Source organism: Schistocerca gregaria, chromosome 3 (genome assembly GCF_023897955.1).
Source record: "Schistocerca gregaria isolate iqSchGreg1 chromosome 3, iqSchGreg1.2, whole genome shotgun sequence".
NCBI lineage: Eukaryota > Metazoa > Arthropoda > Insecta > Orthoptera > Acrididae > Schistocerca > Schistocerca gregaria.
In genome coordinates, this window is record NC_064922.1 from 879,310,399 (window position 1) to 879,330,782 (window position 20,384).

The window sequence follows — 20,384 nt, forward strand, 5'->3', positions numbered from 1 at the left end:
CGTGATGATCAAACCTACCAGTAACAAATCTAGCAGCCCGCCTCTGAATTGCTTCTATGTCCTCCCTCAATCCAACCTGATAGGGATCCCAAAAGCTCGAGCAGTACTCAAGAATAGGTTGTATTAATGTTTTATAAGCGGTCTCCTTTACAGATGAATCACATCTTCCCAAAATTCTACCAATGAACGGAAGACGGCTATCCGCCTTCCCCACAACTGCCGTTACATGCTTATCCCACTTCATATCACTCTGCAATGTTACGCCCAAATATTTAATCGACATGACTGTGTCAAGCGCTACACTACTAATGGAGTATTCAAACATCATGGGATTCTTTTTCCTATTCATCTGCATTAATTTACACTTATCTGTATTTAGAGTTAGCTGCCATTCTTTACACCATTCATAAGTCCTGTCCAGGTCATCTTGTATCCTCCTACAGTCACTCAACGATGACACCTTCCCGTACACCACAGCATCATCAGCAAACAGCTGCACATTGCTATCCACCCTATCCAAAAGATCATTTATGTAGATAGAAAACAACAGCGGACCTACCACACTTCCCTGGGGCACTCCAGATGATACCCTCACCTCTGATGAACACTCACCATTGACGACAACATACTGGGTTCTATTACTTAAGAAGTCTTCGAGCCACTCACATATTTGGGAAATCCCATATGCTCGTACCTTAGTTAGGAGTCTGCAGTGGGTTACAGAGTCAAATGATTTCCGGAAGTCAAGGAATATGGCATCCATCTGATACCCTTCATCCACGGTTCGCAAGATATCATGTGAAAAAAGGGCAAGTTGCATTTCACGGATGCATGGACAGCAACTTCTCTGTCTCAAGGAAATTAATTATATTCGAACTAAGAATATGTTCGAGACTCCTGCAACAAACTGATGTTAAGGGTATTGGTCTGTAATTTTGAGGATCCGTCCTTCTACCCTTATTATATACAGGCGTCACCTGCGCTTTTTTCCAGGTCCCACATAACACGTCAATTTCCTACATGCACCAGTCTGATAGGATGCTAGGTGTCTTGTGTAAACAACATTAACCCATATGTTTCCATACTTTGGTTCCATGTTTATGAAATGAACTTGAGCCTTTGTCTGAAAGAATGATTTCTGGCTTTCCGTGTTCAACAGAAATCTTTCTTGATGTAATTAAGCTAAGCTTTAACTGTACATAAATTTATTCTTTTCATTTTTCAAAGCATTTCTTTGGATCTATATGACCAAAACTAGGGTGTGTATAGTCCATTTTTTGTCTAAGTGTTCTTTGGGCCAGAATACTCTCCAGTCAGCTGAATTTTTATCAGTCCTCAGTAACGCTCCTTCATGAATTTTATAAAATACATGTAACTTGTTATTTCTCTTTCACCCTAACTTCCTCTTTAACATGTTTGTTTGCAAGGCCATCTTTTGCAGCAGTTGTTAAAATTGGTTATTATTGATTTTCCAACAATGGAAAATCCAGGATGGAATGTTACAATATTATGAGAAGGAAAGCTGTTGCTCGCCATATAGTGAGGATGCTGAGTCACAGATAGGCACAACAAAAATACCCTCACAATTAAAGCTTTTGGCCGTTAAGGCCTTGAAGCCATTGAAACTAACAAATACCTCTCCAGGACCACACTTATGTATTAACAGCGCTGGAAACCGTAAGTAACCCCAAACGATTATTCCACATCATGAAATTTGTGCCAAAAAGTTGATTCTAACCTAAAAAACAAGAGCAAAACATGGCAAAATGTAACATGATAACATATTGTAACTACCACTTTAATATGTTTATTACAGGGCACTGAAGATGCTTCACAAATAAAGGAAGCAAAATGCTTATGGCAATAAACAAACTGCCTTCAATTAGTTGCATAGACGGAACATACCACCACGAAAGAGAAAATACTAAATGTCTTTTTCAAACCCGCTTCACTGAGGAAGTTTTCACTGTAGTTCTTTCCTTAAATCATCATACGAACATCAAAATGAGGCTTGTCGTAGTAAGTGACCATAACATAGGAAAGCAAATTAAATCACTCAATAGATGAAAAGTTGCTGGATCTAGTGGGACAACAACAGTTACAGTAGGTCACTCGAAGAGTGAATTGTTCATAATGCATCGAAAAAAGTGCAGGTGATTTCCATTTTCAAGAAGGGTCATCAAACAAACACACAAAACTACTGACCTATATCGCTAACATTGCTCTGTTGTAGAGTTTTGGAACATGTTTTATGCTCATGTATTATGACATTTCTAGAGACTGGATATCTCCTCCATAGGAATCAACACAGCTTCCAGTAACAATGATTGTTCATCCACGAGACCCAGAGTACAGTAGATACCATCAATCATGTTGATGCAATTTCTGGAAGGTTTTCCATACAGGTTCACATTACCAACTAATGAACAGATTACAAGTGTATGGAATATCAGACCAAATGTGTGAAAGGACTGATAGCATCTGATGTGGTTCAAATCCATCTCTCTAATTTTACCTTGAAGTCTTTTTGCAAGATGTACACAGCAGGAGGCAAAACACTGGCCGACTATTCTAGGAATGTAAGCTCTTGAAATTGTAACACTAAGGCACACTGTGATAACAAATGGCTCTCTTGAAACATCTTGCACTGGAGTTGGCTGAGCATCTCTGTGATGCTTTTATGCTTGCTAAATGAAACTGGAATGGAACATGCTGTTTGTCTTTGGACTTATATATTTTATCTATCTATCTGGCATTCGTGACTCTGAGCACCATGGGACTTAACATCTGAGGTCATCAGTCTCCTGGACTTAGAACTACTTAAACCCAAGTAACCTAAGGACATCACACATATCCATGCCCGAGGCAGGATTCGAACCTGCAACCGTAGCAGTCGCACGGTTCCGGACCGAAGCGCCTAGAACCACTCGGCCACCGCAGCTGGCAACCCAATTTGGAATTAAAGCGTATGCAGCAAACTGAACACAGTACCTAGCCCAATGGGATGATATTGGACCATCACTTTTCACAGAATATATAAATGATGTAGTAGACAATGTTGGAAGATCCTTGTGGCTTTTTGCAGATAATGTTGTTGTGTACATAGAAGTTCCAGTGCTAGTAAATCGTAGCAAAATGCAGGAAGACGTGCAGAGGATGGACACTTGGAGCAGGGATTGGCAGTTGACCATCAAAATAAACAGTGCAATGTATTGCATGTAATTAGGCAGAAAGACCATTACTGTATGATTACACAGTTGCAGAACAATCACTGGAAGCAATCACATCCATAAAATATCTAGGAATATAAGTATGGAGTAGCTGAAAGTGGAACAATGAGAAAAAACTAATCACCAGTAAGGTAGATGCCAGGCTGAGATACATTGATACAATGCTCAGGAAATGTAGCACATCCACAAAAGAGGTTTGACCAATACTCAAATACTGCCTATCAATATGGATCCGTAGTTAACAGTTTTGTTAGTGCTGGGCGTGATAGACATCCTGAGGAACATTACTAAATGCCTTCTTCGAAAACTACCTAGACCAAATAGTTCAGAACCTTACAAACTAAAAAAATATTTTTGATTTAATGGCAACAGACATATCTGACCTCTGATGTCCACATCAAAACTGGTATCTGTGATCATGATGCAGTTGGGGCAACAATGATTACTGAAGTACAAAGGGCAACTAAATCAAGCAGAAAGATATACACTGAAGAGCCAAAGAAACTGGTACACATGCCTAATATTGTGTAGGGCCACCACGAGCACATAGAAGTGTGCCATGAACTCAACTAATGTGTCAAACAGTGTTGGAGCGAACTGACACCATGAATCCTGCAGGGCTGTTCATAAATCTGTAATGGTAAGACAAGGTGAAGATCTCTTCTGAACAGCACGTCACAAGGCATCCCAGATATGCTCAATAATGTTCATGTCTGGGGAGTCTGGTGGTCAGCATAAGTGCTTAAACTCAGAAGAGTCTTCCTGGAGCCACTCTGTAGCAAATCTGGTCATGTGGGGTGTTGCATTGTCTTGCTGGAATTGCCCAAGTCTATCGGGATGCATAATGGGCATGAATGGATGTAAGTGATCAGACAGAATACTTATGTATGTGTCACCTGTTAGAGTCATATCTAGATGTGTCAGGGGACCCACATCACTCCAAATGCACATGCTCCACATTACAGTGTCTCCACCAGCTTGAACAGTCCCCTGCTGACATGCAGGGTCCATGGATTCATGAGGTTGTCTCCATACTTGTACATGTATATCCACTCAATACAATCTGAAATGAGATTCATGTGACCAAGCAACATGATTCGAGTCATCAACAGTCCAGTGTCTGTGTTGACAGGCCAAGGCAAGGCCTAAAGCTTTGTGTCATGCTGTCATCAAGAGCACATGAGTGGGCCTTCGCCTTCGAAAGCGATGTGGGAGATTTTATGTTTTACTGGATTACTGATATTCACGGTACACTCATGAAATGGTCATATGTGAAAATCCCCACTTCATCACTACCTTGGAATGTTGTGTCCCCTCACTCATGCGCCAACTATAACACCACATTCAAACTCACTTTATAGCCAACCATTGTAGCAGCAGTGACAGATCTAACAAATGCACCAGACACTTGTTGCCTTCACACACACACACACACACACACACACACACACACACACACACTCTCACACACACACGCACACACACACGTACGCATGCAAATGCACACAAGCAAGCACACCTCAGGCACACATGACCACTAACTCCAGCATCTCGGGTTGTATATTTGAGAACGTTGTGTTGTTAGGTTACTACAAGCCAAGTTTCACATTTGTCGTACCTTTAGTCCCTGAGATATAAGAAACCACACTTTCACATATTTTTTTTGGCAATGTTGTCTAAAATTTTGTGACTGAATATGGCTCATAAAATTATTTTCATTACTATTCTTAAAAGAACACATACAGTTGTACAACATGGCCAAATTTCTTTTCTTTCAACAAGATATTGCCAGAGATATAATAGCTAAAGGTCACAAAAAATTCACACTCTCTCTGCACAAGGTTGTTCTTGGAGCCAAACAAGTGGCTATATTTTGGCCAGTATTGCTTCAGCGAATGTTAGAATTTACCAATGTTCATCAGGAACATGTGCAAATAAATGTTCACATAAAATTTTGTCAAAATGTGTGATGGTCAAGCAAGGAGGCCACAACTAGTTCGATTTCTTCCATATAAACAATGTTTCAACCCCTCTGCAGGGATCTTCTTTGGGATTCTCTGGTATTCACAGTTAGCTGAGTAATGTTCAGCTATCCACGAACACTAGAGAATCCTGAAAACAATCCCAGCAGAGATATTGAAGTTTCAATTGTGTCGAAGAAATTGAACAGGACGTGCCCTAACATCCTAGAAGATTTCACCTTCTGTGACAATGATAACGAAAGCCTACAGATTTACATACAGAACATCTTCTTAGTGGAAAATATGGCAAAATGCTAACCATTTACATGATAAGGGGTTGAACAGATTTGTGATTTTAGTTTGTGTTTGAATTAATTTTATTACCCATTACATTCTTTACACCAGTGTGTAGGTGAGCAAAGATTATTATGGCTAAATACCTCACTCCTTCCTGTGCCACACTAAGGCTGAGTGACGGATAGTGTAAATTAATTTTTAATTCTAGCATTATATTTAGCTATGTTATTTTGTTTTCAAATATTAATTGATTGTTGACAACACGTCATAACTGAATAACCACTGTGAGGTGGTTGCCAATATGCTCGACATTTGAAGAGGTGTGTATGAGAGGTACTAGAGTGAACACCATGTATTATCCTTAATACATGCTTCTGTGCAACAAACTGTTTTCTTGTAATTAACAAGTTATCCCAGAATATGATACCGTAAAGATATTAATGAATGAAATATGAAAAGTAAGTGAATGTTTGAAATTTTGATCTCTAAAATTTGATATCTACATCCACATCTATATCTGTACTCTGCAAACCACCATGAAGTGCTTGAGAAAGGGTATGACCCATTGTACCAGTCATTAAAAATTCTTCTATTCCATTCACATATGGAGCGTGGAAAGAATGATTTTTTGAATGCCTCTGTGTGTGCTGTAATCATTCTAAACTTATCCTCAAGATCCCTATGTGGGCCATATGTAGGGAGTTGTAGTATATTCCTAGAGTCATTATTTAAAGCCAGTTCCTGAAGCTTTTTTAGTAGACTTTCTTGGGACAGTTTATGTCTACCTTCCAACAGTCTGCAAGGTCAATTCATTCAGTATTTCTGTGACACTTTCCCATGGTTTGAGAAGCCTATGACCATTTGCACAGATGATGTCTGGTTTGTTGGGCACTGAAATGCTGCCCTTCTCTTTAAATTTTTGGTATCCTCTGTTAATCCTATTTGTGACATGTCACAGATACTTGAGTAATATTCTAAAATTGGTCACACGAGTGATTAGATTAGATTAGATTAATACTTGTTCCATAGATCATGAATACAACACTTCGTAATGATGTGGAACGTGTCAGGTTAATAAAAGATGTCTGTACAAGATATTACATTACGCAAAATATTGCATAACACTAATGTTTAATTTCCTAATTTATATCTAAAAATTCAGCCAATGAGTAGCCGGTGATTTGTAAGCAATCCCCTTTGTAGACTAATTGCAGTCCCCCAGTATTCTACCTATAAACCAAAGTCTACCACCTATTTTACCCACAACTGAGGCTATGTAATCATTCCATTTCATATCCCTATTAAGTGCTACACCCAGGTATTTGTATGAGTTGGCTGATTCCAACAGTGACTCAGTGACATTATAGTCATAGGATACTATGGTTTTTTTATTTTGAGAAATGCACAGTTTTACATTTTTGAATATTTACAGCAAGTTATCAATCATTGCACCAGTTTGAAATCTTAACAAGATCTGATTGAGTATTTATGCAGCTTCCTTCAGACAGTACTTCATTATAGACAACTGCAAAAAGTCTGAGGCTTTAATATTTTCTGAAATGTCACTAATATACAAGATGAACAGTAAGGGCCCCAACACATTTCCCTGGGGCACATCCGAAGTTACTTCTATAGCTGACAATGACACTGCATCCAAGATAACATGCTGCATCTTCCTTACCAAAAAGCCCTCAATCCAGTCACAAATTTCTCATATCTCATATGATCGGGCTTTTGACCATAAGCATAGGTTTGATGATGTTTGGTTTGTGGGACACTCAACTGCGTGGTCATCAGCACCTGAAGCATAGGTGTGGTACTGAGTCAAATGCTTTACTGAAATCAAGAAATACTGCATCTACCTGACTGTCTTGATCCAAAGCTTTCAGTAAGTCATGAGAAAAAAGTGCGAGTTGGGTTTCACATGATCGATGTTTTTGGAATCCGTGCTGGTTGGCTTTAAGCTGGTCATTCTGTTCAAGATACCTCATGATGTTGAAATCAAGATATGTTCCAATATTCTACAACAAATCGATGTCAAGGATACTGGAAAGTAGTTTTGTGGATCACTTCTACTACCCTTCTTGTAGACACCTGTGCTTTCTTCCAACTACTGGACATGTTTTTTTGTTTGATGGATCTATGAAAGAGTATATTTAAAAGATGGGCTAACTCGGCTACAAATTTGGTATAGAATCTGATTGGGATTCCATCAGGCCCTGGAGCTTTGTTTAATTTTAATAGTTTTGGCTTTTTCTCAACACTACCAACACTAATACTTATATGACTCATCTTTCCAGTATCACTATGATTAACTTCGAGCAACTCACCTAGGTTTTCCTTTGCACAGGAACCTTATAATATAGAGTTAAGTACTTCTGCTTTTGCTTTGTTATCCTCAATTTCAGTTCCTGTCTCATCTGCAAGTGAGTGTGTACTAACTTTGGTGCCACAACAACCTTTACATTTGACAAGGTTTCTTTGGATTTTGTGAAAGGTCAATTGACAATTTTATACCATGGCAGTCTTCGAAGGCTTCATGCATTGCTCTCTTGATAGCCAAAAGTGTTTCATTTAGCATCTCTCTATTTGTAGCCCTGTGCTTTGTTTCATATCTATTATTCAGTAGTCTCTGTTTCTTTGGAAGCTTCTTAACAAAGACTGTATACCACAGATGGTTCCTCCTATTATGAACTGTTCTACTGGTTAGATATCTATCAAGTGTATGGTCAATTATTCTTTTAAACATGAGCTATAGCTCCTCTGCATGCCCCTACCCTGTGCCGAAAGTTTGAAATTCCTCACTGAGATATGATACTACTGATTTTTTTTTTTATCTAGCTTATTGAATATTTTGCTTGTTTAGTTGCCCTTTGTACTTTGGTAATCATTCTTGTACTTTGGTACTCATTGTTGCCACTTTCACAATATCGTCTTTGATACCAGTTTTGTTGTGAACATCCTCAAAGAGGTCAGGTCTACTTGTTGCTATTAGATCCAATATATTTCCATCATGATTGGGGTTCCAAACTATCTGTTCTAGGTAGCTTTCAGAGAAGGTATTTAATAATGTCTCACAGAATGTCTTTGTCAAGCCCACCACTAAGAAAACTGTAATTTTCCCAGTTGATTGTTGGATGATTAAAGTCTCCACTGTTGATTACAGTATGTCTGGGTAACTTAGGTACAAGTGAGCTGGAGTTTTCTCTAAAGTTTTGGTTTCACCAGGAGATGAGTGTAGTGGGTGATAGAAGGATCCAGTTATCATTTTATGCCCATCCCTGATACTGAATCTCGCACAAAAAATCCGTCATTGAGTTTCAATTTCTGTCTCGGTAGATTTGAGTTTGTCTACTGTGACAGATACACCACTTCCAATTCCCATTAGCCTATCCACTCAATATACACTTACGTTTCCCCCAAAAATCTCACTGATATCAATTTCATGTTTATATCAGCTTTCTGTACCTAGCATTGTGTGAGATTCACTGCTTTTTAGGAGCACTTGATAATCTGCCACTTAATTGCAAATGCTTTGGCAGATAACAATTAGGATTTTACTGCTCTCACCTGTGGAAGGCATTTCTTTTGATCTTCTGCTGATTTATCTGTAATGCAAAAGTTGCAGATCTATACAGTTAATAAGACCTGTAACAAGTGGTTTTCAGGTTCTTATCAATACATACACCTAAGAATTTAGAAAATTGTGTTTCATTTATTGATTTACCCTCATGTGTTATTTCTAATAGTGTGGTCAGGTCTAGTGCCATATTAAATTTCATGTGATGTCTTAGCTAAGTCCAATGACAATTTATTTACAGTTACTAATTTTCAAAAAATATTATTTATGTTTTCAAGTTCTGCAGTTACTGTGTTAGCCTTGATTATAATACTTGCATCATCAGCAAACAGAACTATTTCTGCTTCTAAGATACATAAAGGAATATCATTACACACACACACACACACACACACACGGCCACTGTTGTCTCCAGGCACTAAGACCCAACTTAGTGCCTGGAGACAACAGTGGCCACTTGAATGTGTGTGAGTTTTCTACTTCTGAAGCACTTTGTCTGAAGGCAGACAGGCACAATGAACAAAACACACAAACACACACACAGAATTACGAGCTTTCGCAACTGGCGGCTGCTTCGTCAGGAAAGAGGGAAGGAAAGGGAAAGATGAAAGGATGTGGGTTTTAAGGGAGAGGGTAAGGAGTCATTCCAATCCCTGGAGCGGAAAGACTTCCCTTAGGGGGAAAAAAGGACAGGTGTACACTCGCAGCCACACACATATCCATCCACACATACACAGACACAAGCAGACATATTTAAAGGCAAAGAGTAAGGGCAGAGATGTCAGTCGAGGTGGAACTACAGAGGCAAATTGTTGAAAGACAGGTGAGGTATGAGCGGCGGCAACTTGAAATTAGAGGAGGTTGAGGCCTGGCGGATATCGAGAAGAGAGGATATACTGAAGGGCGAGTTCCCATCTCCGGAGTTAGGATAGGCTGGTGTTGGTGGGAAGTATCCAGATAACTCGGACGGTGTAACACTGTGCCAAGATGTGCTGGCCGTGCACCAAGGCATGTTTAGCCACAGGGTGATCCTCATTATCAACAAACACTGTCTGCCTGTGTCCATTCATGCGAATGGACAGTTTGTTGCTGGTCATTCCCACATAGAAAGCGTCACAGTGTAGGCAGGTCAGTTGGTAACACGTGGGTGCTTTCACACGTGGCTCTCCCTTTGATCGTGTATACCTTCCGGGTTAGAGGACTGGAGTAGGTGGTGGTGGGAGGGTGCATAGGACAGGTTTTACACCGGGGGCGGTTGCAAGGGTAGGAGCCAGAGGGTAGGGAAGGTGGTTTGGGGATTTCATAGGGATGAACCAAGAGGTTACGAAGGTTAGGTGGACGGCGGAAAGACACTCTTGGTGGAGTGGGGAGGATTTCATGAAGGATGGATCTCATTTCGGGGCAGGATTTTAGGAAGTCGTATTCCTGCTGGAGAGCCACATTCAGAGTCTGATCCAGTCCCGGGAAGTATCCTGTCACACCTGACTCCATCAAACTCCTGACCCCACCGACACCTCGCACTCCTACCTTCTACCTACTTCCTAAAATTCACAAACCCAAACATCCTGGCTGCCCCATTGTAGCTGGTTACCAAGCCCCCACAGAACGTATCTCTGCCTACGTAGATCAACACCTTCAACCCATTACATGCAGTCTCCCATCCTTCATCAAAGACACCAACCACTTTCTCGAACGCCTGGAATCCGTACCCAGTCTGTTACCCCCGGAAACCATCCTTGTAACCATTGATGACACCTCCCTATACACAAATATCCCGCACGTCCAGGGCCTCGCTGCAATGGAGTACTTCCTTTCACGCCGATTACCTGCCACCCTACCTAAAACCTCTTTCCTCGTCACCTTAGCCAGCTTCATCCTGACGCACAACTTCTTCACTTTTGAAGGCCAGATATACCAACAATTAAAGGGAACAGCCATGGGTACCAGGATGGCCCCCTCATATGCCAACCTATTTATGGGTCGCTTAGAGGAAGCCTTCTTGGTTACCCAAGCCTGCCAACCCAAAGTGTGGTACAGATTTATTGATGACATCTTCATGATCTGGACTCACAGTGAAGAACAACTCCAGAATTTCCTCTCCAACCTCAACTCCTTTGGTTCCATCAGATTCACCTGGTCCTACTCCAAATCTCATGCCACTTTCCTTGAAATTGACCTCCATCTGTCCAATGGCCAGCTTCACACATCCATCCACATCATACCCACCAACAAGCAACAGTACCTGCATTATGACAGCTGCCACCCATTCCATATCAAACGGTCTCTTCCCTACATCCTAGGCCTTCGTGGCAAACGAATCTGCTCCAGTCCTGAATCCCTCGACCATTACACCAACAACCTGAAAACAGCTTTCGCATCCCGCAACTACCCTCCCGACCTGGTACAGAAGCAGATAACCAGAGCCACTTCCTCATCCCCTCAAACGCAGAACCTCTCACAGAAGAACCCCAAAAGTGCCCCACTTGTGACAGGATACTTTCCGGGACTGGATCAGACTCTGAATGTGGCTCTCCAGCAGGGATACGACTTCCTAAAATCGTGCCCCGAAATGAGATCCATCCTTCATGAAATCCTCCCCACTCCACCAAGAGTGTCTTTCCGCCGTCCACTTAACCTTCGTAACCTCTTGGTTCATCCCTATGATATACCCAAACCACCTTCCCAACCCTCTGGCTCCTACCCTTGCAACCGCCCCCGGTGTAAAACCTGTCCTATGCACCCTCCCACCACCACCTACTCCAGTCCTCTAACCCAGAAGGTATACATGATCAAAGGGAGAGCCACGTGTGAAAGCACCCACGTGATTTACCAACTGACCTGCCTGCACTGTGACGCTTTCTATGTGGGAATGACCAGCAACAAACTGTCCATTCACATGAATGGACACAGGCAGACAGTGTTTGTTGGTAATGAGGATCACCCTGTGGCTAAACATGCCTTGATGCACGGCCAGCACATCTTGGCACAGTGTTACACCGTCCGAGTTATCTGGATACTTCCCACCAACCCCAACCTATCCGAACTCCGGAGATGGGAACTCTCCCTTCAGTATATCCTCTCTTCTCGATATCCGCCAGGCCTCAACCTCCGCTAATTTCAAGTTGCTGCCGCTCATACCTCACCTGTCTTTCAACAACTTCTTTGCCTCTGTAGTTCCACCTCGACTGACATCTCTTTGCCTTTAAATATGTCTGCTTGTGTCTGTGTATGTGCGAATGGATATGTGTGTGGCTGCGAGTATACACCTGTCCTTTTTTCCCCCTAAGGGAAGTCTTTCCGCTCCCGGGATTGGAATGACTCCTTACCCTCTCCCTTAAAACCCACATCCATATATATATATTAAAAACAAAGATTCCAAGACTTACCAAGCGGGAAAGCACCGGCAGACAGGCACAATGAACAAAACACACAAACACACACACAGAATTACTAGCTTTCGCAACCGATGGTTGCTTCTTCAGGAAGGAGAGGGAAAGACGAAAGGATGTGGGTTTTAAGGGAGAGGGTAAGGAGTCATTCCAATCCCGGGAGCGGAAAGACTTCCATTAGGGGGAAAAAAAAGGACAGGTGTACACACACACACACACACACACAACACACACACACACACACACACACACACATACTTATCCATCCGCACATACACAGACACAAGCAGACATATTTAAAGGCAAAGAGTAAAGGCAGAGATGACAGTCGAGGTAGAACTACAGAGGCAAAGAAGTTGTTGAAAGACAGGTGAGGTATGAGCGGCGGCAACTTGAAATTAGCGGAGGTTGAGGACTGACCGATATCGAGAAGAGAGGATATACTGAAGGGCGAGTTCCCATCTCCGGAGTTCTGATAGGTTGGTGTTGGTGGGAAGTATCCAGATAACTCGGACGGTGTAACACTGTGCCAAGATGTGCTGGCCGTGCACCAAGGCATGTTTAGCCACAGGGTGATCCTCATTACCAACAAACACTGTCTGCCTGTGTTCATTCATGCGAATGGACAGTTTGTTGCTGGTCATTCCCACATAGAAAGCGTCACAGTGCAGGCAGGTCAGTTGGTAAATCACGTGGGTGCTTTCACACGTGGCTCTCCCTTTGATCGTGTACACCTTCTGGCTTGCAGGACTGGAGTAGATGGTGGTGGGAGGGTGCATAGGACAGGTTATACACCGGGGGCGGTTGCAAGGGTTGGAGCCAGAGGGTAGGGAAGGTGTTCTGGGGATTTCATAGGGATGAACCAAGAGGTTACGAAGGTTAGGTGGACGGCGGAAAGACACTCTTGGTGGAGTGGGGAGGATTTCATGAAGGATGGATCTCATTTCGGGGCAGGATTTTAGGAAGTCGTATCCCTGCTGGAGAGCCACATTCAAGGTCTGATCCAGTCCCGGGAAGTACTGCTGGAGAGCAACATTCAAGGTCTGATCCAGTCCCGGGAAGTAGGCTAAACATGCCTTGGTGCACGGCCAGCACATCTTGGCACAGTTTTACACCGTCCTTCCCACCAACCCCAGCGTATCCGAACTCCGGAGATGGGAACTCGCCCTTCAGTATATCCTCTCTTCTCGATATCCGTTAGGCCTCAACCTCCGCTAATTTCAAGTTGCCGCCGCTCATACCTCTCCTGTCTTTCAACAACTTCTTTGCCTCTGTACTTCCGCCTCGACTGACATCTCTGCCCTTACTCTTTGCCTTTAAATATGTCTGCTTGTGTCTGTGTATGTGCGGATGGATGTGTGTGTGTGTGTGTGTGTGTGTGTGTGTGTGTGTGTGTGTGAGTGCGTGCGTGCGCGAGTGTACACCTGTCCTTTTTCTTCCCCCTAATGGAAGTCTTTCCGCTCCCGGGATTGGAATGACTCCTTACCCTCTCCCTCAAAACCCACATCCTTTCGTCTTTCCCTCTCCTTCCTGAAGAAGCAACCATCGGTTACGAAAGCTAGTAATTCTGTGTGTGTGTTTGTGTGTTTTGTTCATTGTGCCTGTCTGTCGGCGCTTTCCCGCTTGGTAAGTCTTGGAATCTTTGTTTTTAATATATTTTTCCCATGTGGAAGTTTCTTTCTATGTTATATATAGCATTCTTTTCATTGCTCCGGTCTGTGACAATCCCTCCTGTGTGTGATGAGTTGTAACCTATCCTTTGCATTATTTGATGGAGTATCATTTACTTAAAACAAGAGCAAGAGCAGAGACAATATCAATGCCTCTAGTACATTTAATGATTGTTCCCCAGCCTAAAGATGCTCTCTCATTTTGTACACTTCCTCATTTTGTTAAGGTAACACTCTACACCCTTTTAGTTAGATAAGACAAGTTGCTAACACAATCTTTCACACCATAACATTTGAGCTTCTCTAGGAAAATACTGTAAACCACATAATCAAATGCCAGTTTGCAATACTTTGCATTTAAATTTTGCATAATGTGATATATGAATTAAAAAACAGCATATTTCTGGAGACACTATTTTTAAATCTGAATGGACACTAACTAAATATATTATTTTGAGAGTCATGGTTATGGTTCTTGCACACACAATTTTTTCCACTAACTTTGAGAATGATTAGTAATTATTAATATCTTTCTTACTAACTTTCTCATAAAGAGATTGATAGTCTGAAAACTCCATTAGGGTTTTTGTGACTTTTTTAATTTACTTGGTAGAGCATATATTCTGTTGCACTATTCCTTTGACTATCCATGCTAATATTCTGTCCTACCTAACTGTTATCATTTATATCTTTCTTACTAACTTTCTCGTAAAGTTACTGGTAGTCTGGAAACTCCATTAGGGTTCTTATGACTTAATTAACTTTTTAATTTACTTGGTAGAGCATATATTCTATTGCACTATCCCTTTGGCTATCCATGCTAATATTCTGTGCTACCTGACTGCTATCAGTTATTATTTGACTGGTTTCACCACCCATAACCAACTTCCCAGCTTCTCCTCACATAGCAGCACTGACAATTTTGGTATCTTGTGACGAAGCAAGCTGGGATAATTTTCATTCCCCTCTTGTTTTGCCATCTGCCTCCTTAAATTCGTATTGTTACTTTTAATTATTTGCCATCAACATACATGAATATTATCTGCATTTCCATAAAAGAGAAAGGTAGGCCCTCAGTTTTAAAGAATATAACGCCAGACCTAATTTCGTTCTTAGTTTTATGTATGTAATTGATTTTCTTATTTATTTTGACTGTTACTAGTTAGTATCTTTTGTTATAGGGTGAAATCAGTAATTGTTTTGCAATTTAAATTCTACTGTTGATGTACAAGCAAATATAAACTCTGTACTAATTATAAACATTTGGAAGACAAAATACTAGTAAGAACTAGAAGAAACTGTTAAAAGGAATGAATTTTTCGATATATTCAGTTAATTTAATGAGTTAGGTTTTAATTGTTATTTCTGTAAATTAAACATAAAACAATGTGATGTTCAGGTACCTATTATTGTGATGATATATAAGGGCCCAATTTTTGGTCACGAGACAGTCAGTCCACGGCTGAGTTTCAGATGAGGAACATGTGTTGGTTAGAAGGACAGCAGTCCATAAGCTTATCCGGGTAATAAGTGTTACACAATTAGGGCTGTGTGTTAAAACAGTGACAGTGTCTGCTCCATACATACCTGATTATTCCAAAAGAACTGTAGACTGTGTGGTTATGTTTTTTACTGCTCGTAGATGTACAATAGTAAACTACTGTAGCAGTACATGGAGGTTTGCCTGCACACTATTAATGAGGCTTATCGAAAGTGCACTGGCCATATAATTGTGTGTTATTAGGGGGTTGTGAACAGTGTAATTAAAGCACTGTGAAACGTAACTGTGCACCTGTCGACTACACAGTAGTCAGTGTCGCAAACCACAACCCATATTTCAGCCAGTGTAGCAACGCACAACCTCGACACCAAGAACAATCAATGAAGAAACAAAGTAGGCGAACCACTACAATCTGGTATATTATATTCTCCTGGCAGTTTATAAGTAATGTAGCATGTTCAAAATTTTGATTTCTAAATGTGATTTTCAAACTCGTCCAGTGCAGTCCCATTTGGTAAGTCTCCGCTGACCTGGTGTTCTGGGCAGCTTTTCCGAACCTTATCCCTCTTCAAATGTCACCCACTCCTTTTCCTTCACCCCTCTTCCTTCACCTTCAACCCTTCTGCTAGAAGAAGCAGTTACTGGCTCCAAAAGCTAACAAACTGTAATACGTATCATATGTGTGTCCTCCTACTGCCGCTCGGTGAGTAGATTTTTTATCTGTCCAGTTACCTATATTTTCAAAAATTGATTATTTTCAATGAAACAAATTAGTATCTTTATACACTTCACTTCATCATCCATAAGAGTAATTCATCTTTAAGGAAATTTTAAATTCAGTACAACAGGCCCTGAGAATAATCTGTAGTGTGTACACATATTCCACATATTTTATCTGTAGCATTGTAGTACATATTATTTTCTCTCATGAAATTTATTATGAATAATGCTTTAGGTTTGAGAAGGAATAATAATATACATAATTTCAATACTAGAAATGACCTGTATTACTCTTCATTAAAACTGACATTATTTCAGAAAGTGATGAACACTGACGCTATAAAAATATTTGATGACTTATTGAATGTCAAGAGCCATGCCACAGTGAATGCATTGATTCCCATTAGATCACCAAAGTTAAGCACAATTGTATGGCCAGTACTTGGATGCATGACAGCCCAGTTATGTTGTGCACTGTTGGCAGTTCTGCCTTTTCATTTACGATGGAGGGGACAGGATGAATCGTGGCATCCTGTCCCTGAAAACCAGTCTTGGCACCAATGTCCTATATTAAATTCCAAACCCCTCTGCAGTGTCTCAAGAAGTGAGGGCATGTCACACTGTTGATGTTGATCCATCCCTCGATGAGGACATTAAGCTCGGCGGGATTCCCCATTGCTATTCGAGAGAAGTACGCTACTTGCCGGTACCAGGTTTCACCCTCTCCCTTCTCTCATGATCATCCAAAACATAACATAATAATACACAACACACACAACCATTACTGTCACCTAGACTTAAAAGTTGCACTTAACACACAATGCATGCACTTCACACAGGAAAGGTGCCTACAGATGTGAAGGACAGAAAACACCTTTCCAATTCAGACAGCTGAACCTACCATTCAGGGTCTCCGAGTCATTTACACTATTCAACTTTACTTACATACATCATGATAAAAATGCCTGACAGATAACAAATATTAAATTGATTTGCTGAGAAGCATAAGCCCTAAAGCACATTGTCATCAATTTTGAGACTGTACCATGTATGCATTCTCCAGACATCAGTTGAACATATGGTGAACCAACTTTATTTACACTGAAGCACCAAAGAAACTGGTGTAGATATGCATATTCAAATACAAGGATATGTAAATAGGCAGAAAATGGCGCTGCGGTCAGCAATGCCTATACAATACAACACGTGTCTGGCACAGTCGTTAGATCAGTTACTGCTGCTACAATGGCAGATTATCAAGATTTGAGTGAGTTAGAATGTGGTGTTATAGGCGGCACACGAGTGATGGGACACAACAAATCCGAGATAGCGATGAAGTGCACATTTTCCCATATGACCATTTCACGAGCATACCGTGAATATCAGAAATCCAGTAAAACATCAAATCTCTGACATCACTGCAGCTGGTAAAATATCCTGCAAGAACAGGACCAACGACGACTGAAGAGAGTTGTTCAAAATAACAGAAGTGCAACCCTTCTCCAAACTGCTGCAGATTTCAACGCTGGGCCATCAACAAGTGTCACCATGCGAACCATTCAATGAAGCATCATTGATATGGGCTTATGGAGCCGAAGGCCCACTTGTGTACCCATGACGACTGCATGACACAAAGCTTTATGCCTCATCTGGGCCTGTCAACACTGACATTGTACTGTTGATGACTGGAAATATGTTGCTTGGTTAGACGAGTCTCATTTTAAATCACATCAAGCGTATGGATGTGTATAGGTATGAAGACAACCTTATGAATCCATGGACCCTGCATGTCAGAAGGTTCAAGCTGTTGGAGGCTCTGTAATGGTGTGGGGTGTGTGCAGTTGGAGTGGCATGGGACTCCTGATATGTGTAGAGATGACTTTGATAGGTGACATGTACCTACGCATCCTGTCTAATCACCTGCATCCATTCATGTCCTTAGTGAATTCTGACAGACGTGAGCAATTCCAGCAGGACAATGTGACACCCCCACACATGCAGAATTGCTACAGAGTGGCTCCAGGAACACACTTCTTTGTTTAAACACGTCTGCTGGCCACCAAACTCCCCAGACATGAACATTATAGAGCATATCTGTGATGCCTTGCAACGTGCTTTTCAGAAGAGATCTCCAGCCCCTCGTACTCTTATGGATTTATGGACAGCGCTGCAGTATTCATTGTGCCAATTCCCTCCAACACTACTTCAGACATTAGTCGATTCCATGCTACATCGTGTTGCGGCACATCTGCATGCTCGCGGGGACCCTACATGTTTTTAGTCAGGTGTCCCAGTTTCTTTGGATCTTCAGTGTATAACTGTAGCTGCAGGCTGTATATATAAACATTCACAAAAACACTATATCACTGACTTCTGAGATATTCATTTCCATGTGCTGCTCAAGCTCAGTTGTTATCTAGGGTAGACAACTCAATTTAGTGTCTATGTCATGTACATACACTATGTGATCAAAAGTATCCGGACACCTCACTCAAAATGACTTACAAGTTTGTGGCGCCCTCCATGGGTAATGCTGGAACTCACTATGTGTTGGCCCACCCTTCTTAGCCTTGATGACAGCTTCATCTCTTGCCTGCATATTTTCAATCAGGTGCTGGATGGTTTCTTGGGGAATGGCAGCCTATTCTTCACAGAGTGCTGCACTGAGGAGAGGTATTGATGGTGGTCAGTGAGGTCTGGCACGAAGTCGGCGTCCTAAAACATCCCAAAGGTGTTCTATAGGATTCAGGTCAGGACTCTGTGCAGGCCAGTCCATTACAGGGATGTTGTTGTCATGTAACCACTCTGCCACAGGCATTATGAACAGGTGCTCAATCTTGTTGAAAGATGCAATTGCCATTCCCGAATTGCTCTTCAACAGTGGGAAGCAAGAAGATGCTTAAAACTTCAATGTAGTCCTGTGCTGTGATAGTGCCATGCAAAACAACAAGGGAAAGCCCCCTCCATGAAAAACACGATCACATCATAACACCACTGCCTCCGAATTTTATTGTTGGCAGATGGCGTTCACTGGGCATTCACCATACCCACACCCTGCCATCAGATTGCCACATTGTGTACTGTGATTCGTCACTCCACACAACGTTTATTCCACTGTTCAGCCATCCAATGTTTACACACCTTACACCAAATGAGGCATTTGTTTGGCATTTTCTGGTGTGATGTGTGACTTTTCATGTTTTCATGTTATATATTAATGACCTTGCAGACATTATTAACAGTAAAATCAGGCTTTTTGCAGATGATGCAGTTATCTATAATGAAGTACTATCTGAGAGAAGCAGCATGAATATTAAGTCAGATCTTGGTAAGATTTCAACATGGTGCACAGATTGGTAACTTGTTCTAAACATACAGAAATGTAAAATTTTGCACTTCACAAAATGAAGAAATGTTGTATCCTGTTGTTGTGGTCTTCAGTCCTGAGACTGGTTTGATGCAGCTCTCCATGCTACTCTACCTGTGCAAGCTTCTTCATCTCCCAGTACCTACTGCAGCCTACATCCTTTTGAATCTGCTTAGTGTATTCATCTCTTGGACTCCCTCTACGATTTTTAACCTCCACATCACCCTCCAATACTAAATTTGTGATCCCTCGATGTCTCAGAACATGTCGTACCAACTGTTCCCTTCTTCTAGTCAAGTTGTGCCACAAACTCCTTTTCTCCCAAATTCTAATACCTCCTCATTAGTTATGTGATCTACCCATCTAATCTACAGCATTCTTCTGTGGCACCACATTTTGAAAGCTTCTATTCTCTTCTTGTCAAAACTATTTATCATCCATGTTTCACTTCCATACATGACTACACTCCATGCAAATACTTTAAGAAACAACTTCCTGACATTTAAATCTATACTCGATGTTAACAAATTTTTCTTCTTCAGAAACGCTTCCCGTGCCATTGCCAGTCTACATTTTACATCCTCTCTACTTCGACCATCATCAATTATTTTTCTCCCCAAATAGCAGAACTCCTATACCACTTTAAGTGTTTCGTTTCCTAATCTAATA